Source organism: Dendrobium catenatum, unplaced genomic scaffold, assembly GCF_001605985.2.
Source record: "Dendrobium catenatum unplaced genomic scaffold, ASM160598v2 fragScaff_scaffold_72, whole genome shotgun sequence".
Taxonomy (NCBI): domain Eukaryota; kingdom Viridiplantae; phylum Streptophyta; class Magnoliopsida; order Asparagales; family Orchidaceae; genus Dendrobium; species Dendrobium catenatum.
In genome coordinates, this window is record NW_021318534.1 from 388,166 (window position 1) to 393,314 (window position 5,149).

A 5,149-nucleotide genomic window follows, 5' to 3' on the forward strand; every position below is an offset into this window, starting at 1 on the left:
TATTTGAGTAGTTGCTTCATTGTCTTCTTCATTGACATGACTTTCTCCTTCTGCTTCAACTTCAGATACATCAGCATTCTTAGGAGTAACTTATTCATCATCAGATTGTAACTCATCAACAAGCAAAGAGTCAATTTCATTCTCAATATTCCTTGATTTTGCAATTTGAGATGTCTATCTTTCAGTTTTTTAAACATAACATAAACTAGTTTGTTCATTCGATTTGCCGCTAATCGATTTCTTCTCTTTGTATGAATTTGATTGAAGATACTCCAATTACGCTCGCATGCAGAAGCCGAACACGTTAGGCTAAGAACTTTAACTGCAAAAGCTTTCAATTCAGGAACATCATCTCCAAACTGAGCCCACCAACGTTCTACATGAAGTCAAACATAGTATTTTATGTATATTGGTTGAAGTTGAAGACTTGAACATAAATATTAACATTAAAATTATAAATACACAAACTACAAACATACCAGGAGATCGTGTTTTGTAGCATGCTTGTGCTGCTCTAAATCCAAACATTCCCTTCTTCAAATGAAAATCCTCAAGTTGATCATTCACTTTGAGGTAGTCTTCTTCAGAAATGATTTTGTCCATACATGCATACAAACCAGTTTTCGCCTCTTTGTCAACATGAAAATCTTTATCATAATGAAATTGGGGATTTAAATAGTACGCAGCAGCATGTAAGTGTTGGTGTAATTGTTGATCACACTTTTCATCTATAATATCACATAATTCTTTGTAGGCACTTTCTTGACCTCCTAATTCTTTTGCAATGTATTCTTTAGCCCTATTTATTGCTTCATAAATAAATCTCATAATCGGGGCCCTCTCAGCATCAACCATTCTAAGCACCTTTACTAATGGTTCTGTTGTCTTCAAAGCATAATTTGTACTGCTGGGGGTCCAAGGGGGCGCTGCCCCCCGGAACAAAATTATATTATAAGAGTAATTTTGAAATTCTGCTTATTGTATATGTTCAATACCGAGCGTACCGAGTGGTACCGAGCGGTATCGGCTCAGTACCGAGCGTGTACCGCGAAGTGCCGAGCATGTACTTGCTCGGTACCGAGCATGTACTTGTTCGGTACCGAGCATGTACTGAGCAGTACAGAGCATGTACTGAGCGGTACCGAGCATGTACAATTTGATGAAGCGAGACATGAAGCAAATAACGGGAAGAAAGGTCGTTACCTAGCCGTGAAAAAAGAACCTTCGATTACAAGAAGCTGGAGAAGAAGAAGCGAGACATGAAGCAAATGACGGGAAGATTAAGGGAAGCAAGAGAAGAAGAAGAAATAAATCGTTACCTTCGATCGCCTCCAGCTATGTTCGAACTCGACCGAACTGTGGTCGTCCAAGTTGGCGGAGTTCGTCTTTCAGTTCTCACCCGAAGCAGAAGCAGGTATGTTACCCTAATACTCGACTCTTATACGACTCTCACCGCTCGGTCTATATACTTACAAATCGAAGCGGTGCCTCGTTTCGCTTCGAGGCGTTACGAACCGAAGCCTACGCTCCGTGCGAAATAAGTGCACGCTCTGCCGAATCCAACGAGGCGTAAGCCTCAACACGCAAATGCTTCGCCTCGCCTTAAGTCGCGCCTTAGTGCGTACGCCTCTTCCGCCTTTTTAATCGTGGGTTATAGGTGATGATAGGGATAGGGAAGATGGAAAGGAGTAGGGGCATCTGAGGGGGCTACTCCTACAAGGGGTACAAGTAAGTGAGGATTTTCTTTCGTTGGAGTTAGGAAGCACTGATATGATATTGGGTATGAAATGACTGCAGACTTTGTGGGAAACCAAGATAAATTGAATGGCCTTGACAATGGAAATCCAAGTGGAAGGAAGGAAGATGATCTTTAAGGGGGATTTTTATTTTATCCAAGACCATGCTATCTCTCAAGGCCATGGTGAAAGCCATACAAGGCATGGAGGGGGATGCTTAGTGGAGCTTCAGAGCATGGAAGGGATTCAGGATGACAAGGTAGAGGAGGTACCTTTGCTAGTCCAACCACTACTACACCAGTTTGGAGATATTTTTTTAGGCCCCTCATGAATTGTCATCCTAGAGGGAGGAGCACGCCATTATCATGAGGGAGGGAGCTACACCCATTAGTTTGAGACCTTATAGATAGCCTCAGATTTAGAAGGATGAGATCGAGAAGTTGGTTCGAGAGATGTTGGAGCTGGGGATCGTTCGGACGAGTGTGAGTCCGTTCTTGAGCCCGATACTATTAGTGAAGAAGAAGGTTGTAAGCTGGAGATTTTGTGTGTACTATCAGGCTTGAATAAGGAAACCGTTCTGAGAAGTTTCCTATTCATGCGATAGATGAGCTTTTGGATGAGTTATATGGAGCGGTAATCTTTTCCAAAATTGATTTGAAGTTAGGCTTAGGGTTATGCTTATGTTTGTTGAATTTAGGAGTTCTCTAGGTTGTTTTGGCTCTAGCCACCAGCTAGGGATTCGAAGAGCCAGATCTTCCTATCAAATTGAAGATCCATTGTATTTTATTTGTTTTCTTCTACTTTTCATCAATTATCACGTTTTTCTACTGTTTTTCCAAGAGATTCATTCAATTTCTGCGGTGTTCTTGCTGAAATTTCAAATTTCTGCCAATATGTTTGTGATTTCTGCACTTGTTTTCTATCAAATTGTTCATAATGCAGGGAACAATATTGAAGCGCAGTGCCGCGTATCAAATTGTTCTTCCTCTCGAATTGTTGTTTGGTTCGTGTCAAATCCAAAAAAAACAATAATAATAATCTGTAAAGTGTATCTTGCGCTACTTAAATGCACTATGAGTCATTCTTTGCAATTTAGAAAAGTTGAATTAGAAACTATAAGCCTATTTTTATGCATATGGAAGAGTAGATATAGGTACACAACAAAGAATCGCCTAGGTACAATTACACCTGGCTGGCACTATAATATCTCGGTGCCACAACTGTAGAAGATAGGAACACTATCAATCACATAATACATTGTAGTAACTAAAGCCAATGAAAAGATAATTTAGTTGTATATGCTTTATCCGGGATAATATGTGGTTGATAATTAACCACATAATACATAGATTAATGATTAAAGCCTTAAAGGGATAATATAGTTGTATGTGTTTTCTTTGGGGTTTTCTACAGGAATTATGACGAACAAAGGGGGATGTCATGCTCTTTTGTGATAATAAAAGCATAATTTATTTAGTAAAGAATGCTTTTTTCCACTACTAGACAAAACATATATAACTAAATTATCTCTTTATTTGTAGCTTGATCAAAGAGTATATTTTATGGCTAAACAAAATCAAAGGGGCTAGAAAATCCTACGTATATGCCCACTAAAGTCCTGTCCATAGATACATGGAAGCTTTGTGATGCCTCATTTAGCTTTCATGTGTAAATCCAAAAGATTGCCCAGAGATTGGATTCGATCTTCGCCATCCATATGTCCAACTGCTATTATAATTGATTTGAACTGTCCACAATAGCTATTATCTTTTAAGAAGTATGTCCCAAAGGATCCAAGCAATCAAAGATGTCTCTCGGGAGCTCTTCTCTGGTGTGCCTCTTGGGAATTTCCTCACGAAAGTATTGTCTACTGTCTCAGCTCCCTAGCTTTATCTCATGACTCCCCTAAGCCATGTATCTTCTTGAGCTGAACTCTACTCAATTTCCAACAATATTTATTGAATATCCCACCAAATTCACACACAAAACCGCTTAATGAATAATCAAGCGATTTTCTGGAGATGCATCAATTATGAGTATGGTAAGGTGAACTCTCAAGTGGATAGGGAAAGTGATTATGATTATTCTTATGAGTGAACCATAGTTCTATTAAATATTTTATAATCACGTTCCTGAAGCAGACCTACATAGTATTAACACATGAAATGACGTTGCTTTTAGTTGAGAAAAGTTGTTCCAGATCTCTGAGGCTCCTGCCAAGATGACTAAATTATGTTGCCTGATCTTTTGCCTTTTGAAGAATCCGTATTTTCATGATTCAAATTCTTAAGAATCATGTCACAAAAAGGCAACTTATTCGTCGCAGACAAGCACCGGCCCACCATTAATATTGTATCAACCTAAAAAAATATCTTGTGAAAACCACGAGGCAATTTGTCATCTGTAGATTTCTTCATGTTGATACTTGGTTCCTTTTACAGTCGCACTTTTCACCAAGTTAATAATCATTCCTTCTGAGAATATGGTCAGTTTCTATTTGTACTCTGCTTGCTGTAGCCATGTGGATCCTGTCAGAATTTTAAGGAGTGATGTCTCTTCTTATTTTTTTAGGTATTGACACTTTGCATGATGGATACTAATAGCCTTTGTGCAACCGCTCTTTCTTATTTGTAGTATAAACTGACAAGGTTTTTGTGAGTATATATTGCACTCATAATGCTGTAGCTCTGTTTCTTTCTTCGATTCAGCTTAACAGGCTTTGCTTTCCGAAAGAAGCACTAGCACTCCCTTTAAAATGAAATTACTGATATCTAGTGCTTGGCATTTGTTGCATCCTGCACTCAATCATGAGAAGGATTATTGTTTTTTTACTTTAAATGATTACTATTCAATAAATATGCCTTTAAATATTTCAAATACATTGTATTTCTTTTAATTCCATAATTTTTCTTCAGCAAATCATACATACCCTAGTTATTTAGACTCAATTTAGAATTGCTATCTGCTCCATTATTGCACACACTGCTGAATAAACCATATGACTTTTTGATAAAATCATGTTAAATTTAGTGTCTGAAACGCTATAAGAGATGTGCTGTCTTTTTAACAAGCTGTTGCAACACTAATATGAGATATACTATGAATTTCATCTAATTATAATATAATATCCTAATCTTAATCAGCCATGCTAGCAACCAAGATATAGATTGCAATAAGAGCTTGTAATTACATGAAGATCAAGCTTCCTAGTCATTTTCCTTCATCAGCCGCACAAAAGAGTAGAAGATAACACACCAAGCCAACAAAGATCAAAGAAAATCCAAGAAGGAAATTTGAAAGGATAAACAACGATACTTTTAAGATACATCTATAAGTGAAGAGAAGTATCAACATCTCCTTCGCTGTAACCAAGAGGCTGCATAGAGAGTGGGGTATCAAAATTCTGGATTTCA

At 37.9% G+C, this 5,149-nt stretch overlaps 1 long non-coding RNA gene across 1 annotated transcript; it reads right to left on the reverse strand.

Annotated features, from left to right (window-relative positions):
* Nucleotides 1-200: 200 nt before the first annotated feature.
* LOC114579888 lies at nt 201-640 on the reverse strand. The gene is made up of 2 exons (XR_003701123.1): nt 480-640; nt 201-376 (listed from the first exon to the last, which is right to left on the reverse strand). It is a non-coding gene; the product is annotated as an uncharacterized LOC114579888 (long non-coding RNA).
* Between the last annotated feature and the right edge of the window lie 4,509 nt (nt 641-5,149).